The sequence below is a fragment of the Eptatretus burgeri genome, chromosome 11 (assembly GCF_056783735.1).
Source record: "Eptatretus burgeri isolate ZD-2024b chromosome 11, Ebu_testis_v1, whole genome shotgun sequence".
Taxonomy (NCBI): domain Eukaryota; kingdom Metazoa; phylum Chordata; class Myxini; order Myxiniformes; family Myxinidae; genus Eptatretus; species Eptatretus burgeri.
The window spans coordinates 24,537,090-24,549,589 of NC_140971.1; the positions used below are offsets into that span (position 1 = coordinate 24,537,090).

A 12,500-nucleotide genomic window follows, 5' to 3' on the forward strand; every position below is an offset into this window, starting at 1 on the left:
TGTTGTAAATCCCGCTTTTTGTCAATGGATCATTGAACAATCCGTTGATTTATTATTATTTTTTTCCAAATACAATTGTCATTTTACACATATAATTTCACACGTCATTTTCACACGTGCGTATAAAATGTGTTAAATGCAATTTCGTTCCAGAATAAAACGGTGGAAATTGAAGAGCGGGTGCTTATACACCGCCCCGTCGAACCGCAAAGGATGTTTGCAAAATGGAGGAGAGATGTATCAAAATGCGACATGCATCCCGATTAGAAAACAAATTACTGTCCCGATTACTTATTGCTGAAGCTATAACTTTAATTATCATCAAATTGTCATATTGTCGACTATTTGGTAAAACAAAAAAAAAAAAACAGGGACAAATGTGTCCAAGAGCCGCGTCCTTCAGATTATGGAAGAAGAAGAACAACAACAACAACAACAACAACAACAACAACAACAACAACAACAACAACAACAACAACAACAACAACAACAACGCGGAGCTCTCTTGGAGCCATTGTTCGCAACGCGACGCGGCTAAAAAATCCGATTCAGAGTTCTGCTGCGCCTCGAACACCACAGTCGGCATTTTGCTCTGGCTCTGGGAATCAGTGTTTGGGAATTATACACATCATGACATGGGAGGGGTGGAGGCAAGAGGTGGTGGTGGTGGAGGGTGGTGGTGGAGGGGTGGTGGTGGTGGTGGAGGGGTGGTGGTGGTGGTAGTGGTGGAGGGGTGGTGGTGGTGGTAGTGGTGGAGGGGTGGTGGTGGTGGTGGTGGTGGAGGGGTGGTGGTGGTGGAGGGGTGGTGGAGGGGTGGTGGTGGTGGAGGGGTGGTGGAGGGGTGGTGGTGGAGGGGTGGTGGAGGGGTGGTGGTGGAGGGGTGGTGGAGGGGTGGTGGTGGTGGTGGTGGTGGAGGTGTGGTGGTTGGAGGGGTGGTGGAGGGTGGTGGTGGTGGGTGGTGGTGGGTGGTGGTGGTGGTGGTGGGTGGTGGTGGGGTGGTGGTGGAGTGGTGGAGTGGTGGTGGAGTGGGGGTGGTGGTGGAGTGGTGGAGTGGTGGTGGTGGTGGAGGGTGGTGGTGGAGGGGTGGTGGTGGTGGGGTTGGTGGTGTGGGGAGGGGTGGTGGTGGAGGGGTGGTGGTGGTGGAGGGGTGGTGGTGGAGGGGTGGAGGGTGGTGGTGGAGGGGTGGAGGGGTGGTGGTGGAGGGGTGGTGGTGGAGGGGTGGAGGGGTGGTGGTGGAGGGGTGGAGGGGTGGTGGTGGAGGGGTGGAGGGGTGGTGGTGGTGGTGGAGGGGTGGTGGTGGAGGGGTGGTGGTGGAGGGTGGTGGTGGAGGGGTGGTGGTGGTGGGGGGGGGGGGGGGTGAGGGGTGGTGGTGGTGAGGTGTGGTGGTGGTGAGGTGTGGTGGTGGTGAGGGGTGGGGGTGGTGAGGTGTGGTGGTGTGTGGTGGTGGTGAGGTGTGATGGTGGTGGTGGGGGTGGTGGTGGACACACGAGGTGGTGGTGGTGGTGGTGGTGGTGGACACACGAGGTGGTGGTGGTGGTGGTGGTGGAGGGGTGGAGGCAAGAGGTGGTGGTGGTAGTGGTGGTGGAGGGGTGGAGGCAAGAGGTGGGGGTGGTGGAGGGGTGGAGGAAAGAGGTGGTGGTGGAGGGGTGAAGGGGTGGAGACAAGAGGTGGTGGTGAATAGAGAACATTGTACTTTACGGTAATTCTACATATCGACGGTTCCCTGTGCCAGTGCGCATGCGCAGCCTGACCCGGAGCCAGGGATGTTGTGGGTGTTTCAACCTGTTCAATACTTGTTTGATTATTGTCGTTCCACGCTAATAAAGTGGTCGAACAAATTGAACTCTGTTCTTATTTATAATCAAACAACTTGATGCAGTCGAGTAAAGATCGTCGGTGCTGAGGAGGACGCGACTGGGTGAAAACGGACCACGAGAACGTCGACAGTGAGTTTGGATTTCTCGGGTTCTGTACCCAATCTTCGCCCCCAGGACACTGTACACACGTGTGCATCACCGAACATAGAACGTTTACTCCAGAATAACTGTTCCTATGGCGCCGGTGGAAGCAGAGTGCCCGATCGAGGGTTGTGACTATATGGCTACACACGCAGAGGCGGCAGTGGTGGCCGCCATGTTGAGTATACACGCCACTGTGCGTCGCCGCCCCCAGGGCGGCGAGCTTGAATGCCAAGATGGAGAAACTCAAGCGTCCCTCCATAGCACTGGCCGGAACGGGCGAGGCCTGGTCGTACTTCATAACCCGCTGGGGCCGATACAAAACAGGTACTAAGCTTGTCGGACCCGACATAGTCGCGCAGCTACTGGAGTGCTGTGAGGAGGAGCTGAGAAAGGACCTCACTCGCGCGGCGGGTAGGAGCCTCGTGGGCAGCGATGAAGAAGACGTCCTCGCCGCCATGAAGGCGCTCGCCGTCCGGACGGAGAACACGATGGTAGCTCGAGTGGCCCTGTCTAACATGCGGCAGGGACACGAGGAGCCCGTCCGGTCGTTCCACGCCCGCATCAAGGGGCAGGCGGACACGTGCAAGTATGAAATGAAGTGCACCAAGGCGGGGTGCGATCAGGTCAACGACTTCACGGAAGAGATATTGCGCAACGTGGTTGCCCGTGGCATCGCGGACCAAGCAATACAACTTGACCTACTCGGTGAGAAGAACCAGGACATGCCATTAAAGGACATGATAGAGTATATCGAGGCCAAAGAGTCTGGAAAACGCTCGGCATCGCGCCTGCTTGACACTCAGAGCACGGACGCGATCAGTAGTTCGTATCGGCGGGGAAAGCGACAGGACGTCCACGCCAGAGTAGGAGCCAGGCCGGAAAAACGGAAGGCCAAGCCCGAAGGAGTATGCATCTACTGCGGCGAGGTGGGCCACGGCAAAACGCCTCAATGGCGCGCCAGCCGCGCCCGAGTGCCCCGGATACGGTAAAAGTGCCGGAAGTGTGACCGCCAGAATCACCTCGACAAGGCGTGCCTGGGCGGCAGACCGGCAAGACCCCCATCTAAGGAGACCGACGGGATGTACGGCGAGCAGACGGCAGCCTTCGTCGAGCTATGCACGGTCACCATGGCCAGCACAGAGGACGAAATGCGCACGCTTCCCCTCGCTCACCACCTGTACGATGATATGTGCGATAAGTGGATGAAACGCATATCCGACCCGCAGCCATACGTCAACCTCACTCTCACCAACAAGCGCGAGGATTACAAAGCGCTGGGTTTTAACCTCCTGAAACACACCCGCGCGGTAACCCTACCCGCTATGGCAGACACGGGGTGCCAGAGCTGCCTGATCGGCATTAAAGTCGTCCAACAAATGGGCCTGAGTACCGAGGACCTCATACCTGTATCCATGACCATGAAGGCCGCAAACAACAGAGGAATTCGTATCCTCGGAGCCGTGGTAGTCAGATTCGCCGGTAACAGTGACGACGCTCGGAGAGTGGAGACGCGCCAAATCGCGTATGTGACGGACTCTTCAGACCGCATATTCCTCTCCCGCGCGGCCTGCATGGACCTGGGAATGATCTCGGACAGATTCCCGACACTCGGAGAGGTGAATCTGACGACCTCGGGTGTGCGACTGCCCGCGACGCGCGGGCCGCCGACCAAACCGACCGCACTCCCCATGCCAGCGACCGAGGCCAACAGAGAGGCACTACAGTCACATTTACTCAGGATGTATGCTCAGAGCACATTCAACACGTGCCCCACCAGCCACTACCGAGAATGACCGGCCCGCCACTACGTCTTATGCTCAGTGAGAACGCGACACCGGTTGCCCATCACACACCCATCTCCGTGGCCATACATTGGCAAGATGAGGTAAAAGCAGGCCTCGACCAGGACGTTTGGCTCGGCGTGTTGGATGAAGTACCCGTCGGCACGCCGGTGACATGGTGTCACCGCATGGTAATTTGCGCGAAAAGAATGGCAAGCCGCGACGCACCGTCGACTTTCAGGCCTTGAACAAGCATGCGTTCCTTGAGACCCACCACCCAATCCCCGTTCCACCAGGCGAGACGCGTACCTAACGGGAAGCGCAAGACAGTATTCGACGCATGGAGCGGTTACCATAGCGATCCGCCTACACGGGGGCGACCGCCACAAGACGACCTTCATCACTCCATGGGGCGCTACCGGTACCTATCTGCCCCACAGGGTATATGGCATCGGGGGACGGTTACTCACGGCGATACGATGAGATCGTCGCGGACGTGGTAACAAGACCAAGTGCGTAGATGACACGCTCCTATGGTCAGACACGATTGAGGGAGCTACTTCCAGGCGGTCCAATGGCTGGATATATGCGGCCGAATGGAATCATCCTCAACCCGGAGAAGTTTGTCTTCAGCGCACCCACGGTGGACTTCGCGGGCTTCACCATCACCATGACCGACGTGCGACCGTGCAGCAGCCGCTACGTGGAAGCAATCCACGATTTCCCACAACCGCGTAACATCACCGACGTCAGATCGTGGTTCGGGCTTGTCAACCAGGTGGCATACGCCTTTAGTATGGCCGAACGAATGCAGCCATTCCGGAAGCTCCTGAAAAGTGGAGAACGCTTCCAGTGGTCCATGGAGTTAGAGGACATATTCCGCGAGTCGAAAGACGTGATCGTACAGAAATCGAACACGGTGTCCGCATATTTGACAAAACTAAGCCAACATGCATCGCCACGGACTGGTCGAAGGAGGGAATCGGATTCTGGTTGCTTCAAAAGCACTGCCGATGCGTGCCAGTTAGACCATTCTGCTGCACTGATGGATGGAAAATAACCCTGGTCGGCAGCAGATTTACACACGCGGCAGAATCCAGATACGCGCGCCCATAGAGGGCGAGGCTCTCGCAGTCGCGGACGCCTTGGACAAAGCGCGCTACTTCGTACTGGGCTGCGAGAACCTGATCGTTGCGGTAGACCACAAACCACTGCTGAAACTCCTTTCGGACAGAGCACTTGACGACATACCCAACCCCCGCCTCAGGAACCTCAAGGAGAAGACCCTGCGTTATCGCTTCCGCATCATACATATCCCGGGCATGAAGAACAAGGCGGCAGATGCCATGTCGCGCAGGCCAGTTGGCACCACGCGACCTCCACTCATGAACCTTCCAGATGACAATGCCACCATAGCGACCCACCTCCAACCAAGCACGCACACCGACGTCCTGTCCCTCCTACGCCAAACTGAGCCGGAGTATGACGACGACGTCGAGGACAACCTGGCATGGTGTGCCGCGGGCCTTGAATCATTGCGATCAGTAACATGGGATCGCGTCAGGGAAGCCACTAGCAGCGATGGCGATATGCACATATTGGAGGTAATGACAATGAACGGCATCCCCGACTCAAAAATCGAGATGCCAGAGACAATTCGCGACTATCACCAGTACCGCGAGAACATTACATCGACAGATGGAGTGATCCTATACAAGGACCGAGTAGTCATACCACCCTCACTCCGCGGCGATGTGCTGAGCGCCCTACACGCTGCCCACCAGGGCGTATCAATGATGACCGCCCGCGCAGAATCCTCTGTATTCTGGCCAGGCATGTCGGCCGACATCAGCGCCACTCGGAAAAACTGCGAACACTGCCACCGGATGGCACCATCACAGCCTGGAGCGCCACCAACTCCACCTATTCCGGTCGTTTACCCCTTTCAGGCAGTGTGCTCGGACTTCTTTGTACACAGGGGTGCACACTACCTTGTGACAGTGGACAGATACTCGAACTGGCCGATCATCTCAAAGTCGACGGGTGGCGCCGCGGACTCATAAACCACTTACGTCGCGCCTTCGTGACGTACGGGACACCAGAAGAGCTCGCGTCGGATGGGGACCGGAGTTCACCTCCACCGAGACCAGGTCATTCCTGCACAGATGGGCGTGCACCACCGCTTGTCATCGGTGGCCTTCCCTCACAGCAACTGTCGCGCGGAGATTGGAGTTAAGACAATGAAACGACTTATCACGGACAACACCAGCCCGCAGGGAGACTTGACACTGACGCTGTGCAGAGAGCGATACTACAATATGCGTAACACGCCTGACCCTGACACGAAGATCTCCCCGGCAATGTGTGTCTTCGGCCGCCCGATACGCGATTTCATCCCAATTATCCCCGGGAAGTACAGACCGCACGACACTTGGCATGAGACCCTGAAAGCGAGGGAGGAGGCCCTCCGCAAACGTCATATCCGCACAGCCGACACCTGGGCAGAACACACCAAACGCCTTCTGCCACTTGCTGTAGGGGACCAAGTCCGCGTACAGAATCAGACAGGATTCCACCCAAAAAATGGGACAAGACAGGCAGTATCGTGGAGGTACGCCAACACGACCAATACGTGATCAAGATCGATGGCTCGGGCAGAGTCACACTTCGGAACAGGAAATTCCTGCGCAAGTTTAGCCCAGTTCGCAATGACCAGCTGCCACCCCGGTCTATCTATGATGATCTAGCAACCCGAATCACTGTACCTGCACCCGTTGTAACACCGCAACTGCCTGACCTCGACAGCGAACCCGTGACATCTGCGACGCCAACGGGGCCCACGCCGGCACTGGCGTCAGTATGCACACCCGGCGCAAGAGGCGACACCCGTTTAGACACGCCAGCAGCACCAGGACGAGGCACACCGAGGCGCGCGATCCTTCAGACGCCACCATCGGCCCCTGAAACCCGAGCCCCATCCCCACTGGGGCCCGATGTGACACCACCAGCACCAGCGATAGGTCAACGCCGATCCACCAGAGCGACCAGCGTGCCTGCCTGGCACAAGGACTACTCCATGGAATAGTCACACGATGGGCGATATAAACTTTTGTTCATTCATTAAACTTAATATTTTCTCAGCCTTTATCTATTAACATAATAAAGACTCGGAGGGAGATAGAGAACATTGTACTTTACGGTAATTCTACATATCGACGGTTCCCTGTGCCAGTGCGCATGCGCAGCCTGACCCGGAGCCAGGGATGTTGTGGGTGTTTCAACCTGTTCAATACTTGTTTGATTATTGTCGTTCCACGCTAATAAAGTGGTCGAACAAATTGAACTCTGTTCTTATTTAGTGAAGGGGTGTAGGCAAGAGGTGGTGGTGGAGGGGTGAAGGCAAGAGGTAGTGGTGGAGGGGAGTGGAAGAGTGGATGGGTGGGAGTTCATGAGAGAGGAGAGAGGAGGAAGGGGGGGGGTTGAGTGGAGAGTCAAGGAGGGGGTTGGCAAACATTACATCATGTTCATGGACGTCATATATTGTTTCTTAAATAGATGAAGACACCCTTTGATAAACCTGTAAATTAATAGCACAGAAATTTTAAAAGTGATCAAAATTTGCTATATTTAGCTGTGACATTATACAAATAATTCATTAATAAATAACTATAAGCAGTAGAACAGTCAAAACTATTAATACAGGCATTCTCTACTTCCTATCATTAACCAGATTCCATTTCGTTTAGCTTCTCTACCAACCACTAAAAAAGTCTTCACCATAACTAACGACCTTCGATGTGGTCCACCAAGAAATGCCTTCTGAAAGTCAAGATGTTCGACATGCACTCCACGACCCTCATCAACCCAAACAAACTGCTTAATTCATAGAAAAGCAATACATGCATCTGTTAAGTATCCACGATGCCGGGCCAAATTTATGAAAGGTGTTTAAGAGTTAGACACCGCCGTGTAGAATCGCTTATCGTGCGACGATCACCCGTTCAAAGTTAGTCACCAATCGCTGAAATGTGATTATCTAATGAGAGATCAAAACCGAATCACAGGAGTTTAAATAACAAAGAAACTTTTACACGCTGGCGAGGACGTGTTTAAGAGTGCGTTTAAAGGCCTTGAAACAAGCATTATGCAACAATGATATTGTTAGAACTGCAGTTGTACTCTCATAATATAATTCCTGGCAGTTTAACTGAACTTTGGAAGTTAAAGTCGTCTGCAGAGAATTCATACTCGAGTTAAAACTACAGTTGGTTACAGTTCTAATTACAGTAATCTGCAGAGAATAACTTTAGTAAAGGGATGTATCAGAATTGCGCGGCTTATAATTGGTCGTTTACATGGCCGGTGAATGTGGATGCGTTAAGAGTGCTTGAATAAGCTGAGGAGGAGGCAGAAGAGGATCGGAATAGGGCATTTCACTGACGTGCATTGAAAATCTTCGAGGATAGATGCAATCCTCTGGAGAAGGTTGATGGTATCAAATTTGGCCTGCATTACAGACTTTCGGAGGAATCATTTCGTTCACTGCTGGACCTAATGCAAGGTGGCCTGGATCAACCTACAATGAGGAGCAATGCGCTGAATCCCCTCCAACAATTGTCCGTAGCGCCGCGATTCTATGCAAGTGCATCATTTCAATTGCATGTTGGAGATACGTGTGGCGTTTCACAGGCTAATCGGCTGTTTATCTCCCGTCGTAAATTGCTATCTAGACGGGCAATGAGCTGTGCACGTACAACGATGTTTTTGTCACCATTTAAAGATTAAGCCTGTGTTGGCAAGATGCTCACAAAGTGCCTTTCGTAAATTTGGCCCAACATCTCTCTGGCTTTTCTCAGAGAGCTACGTCGATGTCAGTGAGTCTGGCATTTCACTCAAGCAGATTGGTAAGGACTGTAAGCAGCCATTTCTCTTCAGGACTGGTCTCCTATATCTACTGTCCCTCCTGTTAAGGTTTTCTCCAGAGTATGCTCCCCTTCCATCCATTCCCTCTCTACAAATTGCAACACAGCCGACTCCGCTCATGAGAAGGCCGAATGCCTCACTTCTGTGTTTGCTTCCAAATCTTGTGTCCCCAATCCCTCACTCTTGTTATCGTACCCATGCTTCCCTGTCATACCAAAATGCTCCTGGATTCTGTGTATTTTGCAGCTGAGAAGGTTCTGTCAATCCTCAACTCTGACTTGATCTGCTGAGGGCTCGACAATCTGCCGTGACATCTCTCATCATTCAGACAGGAAGGTTGCAACCTCTTCCCTCTCTTCAGACCTTGAAAAAAAAAAAAATCACAATCTGGTCAAAAACTTTGATGTGTCTTCAAATTATATATATATATATATATATATATATATATATATATATATATATATATATATATATATAAATATCTCTCTCTCTCTCTCTCTCTCTCTCTCTCTCTCTCTCTCTCTCTCTCTCTCTCTCTCTCTCTCTCTCTCTCTCTCTCTCTCTCTCTCTCTCTCTCTCTCTCTCTCTCCCCTCGAAACCTCATCACCCCAACCATAACAGTGCTCTTGGGGAAGTTCAGTCGTTCAAACTCCTGGGTTTCACTATGAGCCATGACTTTTCTTGGGCAAACCACATTTCAAAGTTGGCCTCCAAAGCTCGCCACCGACTGGGCATCCTCCATCATACAAAGTCCCTCTTTGGCACACCTGAACTCCTAACCACCTACAAGGTCTTCATCTGCATCTTAATGGAGTATGACTCTCCTCCTCTGGGCTGGCTCCACTGCTTCACATGTTGCTCAGCTTTATGCAGTGGAAACCAAGGTCTTCAAGATCATTGGAATCTCCCACGCTGAAGCTGTGTATGGGACTCTCACTTCGTCATTGCAGACAGGTCGGTGGTCTCTGTCTTCTACTGCCTCCTTTCTGGTCTTGCACCCTCTGCTCTTTCCATGTTTCATCCCCCCCCCTACCCACTCTGCAGGACTCACACGAACCACCATCATGAAGCTCCCTATATCCAGGATCTCTGCTCACCTACATCTTTTCTTCGTATTTTTTTCACACCTGTAGAACCGACTTACACATCCTCATCACTCCCATTCTTCTCCAGATCTTCAAGACAGTTGTTCACCACGATTTCAGATCGTCCATAATCCAAAACCATGATCTTTTTTACTCTCGTTAACCCCACCCCTATCCCTCCTCCTTACACATTTTCAGTTTTCCCTCCTGAGAGTTTCCTTCTGTATCCATCTTGTCCACCTTATGCATCTTCTCCTGCCCTGCAGTCTTCCCCACACCCATTGCTCGTCCAAGTCTGCCTCTAGCTTGGCCTTCAACTCTTCTGTTGGTGTTTCTCCCCTCTTTCAACTGTTCCTTTTGTCCTGTTGCATCCTAATCTGTTCAGTGTATTCATACCAGCTCTTCCATGAGCCTCAACTATGTACACAAAAATAAATGCCTTCACTAAATCCATGCTGACTGCCTTCAGACTTAAATTCATCAAAACTACATTTGTCTCCATGTTACTCATTTAGCAATAGATTTCAATCCAAATGTAAACGTCTTGGAAATGCGCAGTGTAGGAAATGCCACACCCACCCATTGCATTGAATCCTCGGGGAAATTTTTTAAGTTGGTGACTTTGTGGTGACATCATTGTCCAGTTATGTATGACGTGAAATAGATAATTATTATCATTATTACGTGAGAGGTAAAGGCACATCATTACCGATATAACTATAATGTCAATATCATCTCTAAAGTGTCTTAATGGAACAAAACATTTTGTGGTGTTGCATTTTGTACTGGAGCGTTCTTGAAAACAACAGCAACAATACTTTATTTATTTATTTTTTACTGACCAGGGGGCCTCAAAGTTCAACATTTGGAAGAGCTTCATTTAAATGCCAATCATTTGTTCAGGGTGCCGGAAGTGACAGCTCTGGATGGGAAACACCAGGGTGACATTCATAACCGGGTCGAGATTTGAACGCAGGCGAGACAGCTCAAAAGGTGAGTGTGCATATCTCGAGGCTATCCTGATATTATATACAGCAATTGCAACTACTATTGGCATTGCACGTGGGACACATTTTGGGAGCCTCGGCGGTGCGCATTTCTATCTACACTGTCGCTGATGATTCGCCAATAAGCGATGAAACCGGTCCGGCAGCTGAGGGGGTGTGTAGCATTGGGATTGTCATGTGTGTGCTATTTGTGAACGTCTTTACAGCCGTGGAGGAACTCTGGGAAGGGTTTGAAATGGCAAAGGGTTGCTTAGCCCTTCATGGTTGCTTTATGCAGCTTTCTTTGGCCGGAAGAGCATGGGGGTTAATTTATAGAAAACCAAGCCACCTGGGGGTAATTGATTACATGAGAGCTGATTGGTGTTCCCGACAGTTATGGGTGAGGGATGTGATTGGGTCTTGTTATATGGTGGGAAGGCCATGGCAAGCCAACCAGCATAATCCTTGCCAACGGCCTGCTTCGGCACAACTGGGCCTGCCATTGGGCAGAACTCTAAAATGTGAAAAAAAAATTTGTGGGGTTGATTTTGATACTTTTGGGGGGAGGGGTGTATGGGGAGTATATATAATATGGGAATTTGGGGGGTTGTTTCTGCTGAAGCAGTTTCTTAACAAGGGATATACTGGGGTGGGGGGGGGTTACCATTGCCTTTCCAGCATTGTTTGCGCATGCATAATCCTTTTAAACAGGAATCATGCAAGGAAACAGCACGTACAAACGTGGTTTGTCGAAGAAAGATCATGGCTGATGGTGAGACGTGAGACCCAAGAGATTGAGTGACTGAATGTCTTCAATAAGATTGTTAAGGAAGTAGATGGGACGGTTTGCCAGACAGTCCTTTCAGAGAGAAAGAGAGAGACTGAGAATGTAAGCGATTTACGAAAAGTGCTATTGTCGTCGAATAAGTCCAAGTCGGTCAGGTCATCGCAACCGCCACTCAGACTGCTCAAAGGCGAGTGAGCATGCGGGACCAACCAAATATTATCCTCACACCTTCTATACCCAATACTATAGTCTATATACTATAGTAAATGGATACTATAGTCTATATATTATAGTCTATATACTAAATACTATAGTAGATATATAAAAGATATAAATATATTTATATCTGATATAGTAGATATATAAAAGATATAGTCTATATAAAAGACTAAATACTATATTCTATATACTATAGTAAAGTCTATATACTATAGTAAATATACTATATACTGCAGTCTATATACTATATACTATATAGTAGATACTAAATCCTATAGTCTCTATACTATAGTAGATATATAAAAGATATAAATATATTTATATCTGATATAGTAGATATATAAAAGATATAGTCTATATAAAAGACTAAATACTATAGTCTATATACTATAGTAAAGTCGATATACTATAGTAAATATACTATAGTCTATATTGCGGGTTGAGACACATAATGTTGTAACTGCATTTCTGGCGAAACCGAATAAAATGGCTCTCGTGTCTTTCAACACCATATTTATCTTTGATTAGCGATTTGCAGGAAATACATAATTTTCAGTTACAACATTATGTCTTTCAACCCGCGAAATATGGTGTTGAAAGACACGAGAGCCATTTTATTCAGCCCCGCCAAAAATGCAGTTACAACATTATGTCTCTCAACCCGTGATATACGATATACCATATACTAAATACTTTAGTCTATATACTATATACTAAATACTATAGTCTATATACTATAGTAGATATATAAAAGATGT

General features: G+C 50.0%; 1 protein-coding gene across 8 annotated transcripts in view; it reads right to left on the reverse strand.

Moving 5' to 3' along the window:
• LOC147016673 (uncharacterized) overlaps nt 1-12,500 on the reverse strand; it is a 107,279-nt gene that overhangs the window by 74,072 nt on the left and 20,707 nt on the right. For 2 of the 8 annotated variants that reach the window (XM_085845578.1, XM_085845577.1), the window contains one exon: nt 8,880-9,028. The exons of the other annotated variants lie outside the window; for them this stretch is intronic. The gene's annotated coding sequence lies outside the window, so the exon portion shown is untranslated. The remainder of the gene's footprint in view (nt 1-8,879; nt 9,029-12,500) is intronic. 8 annotated transcript variants of the gene reach the window in all.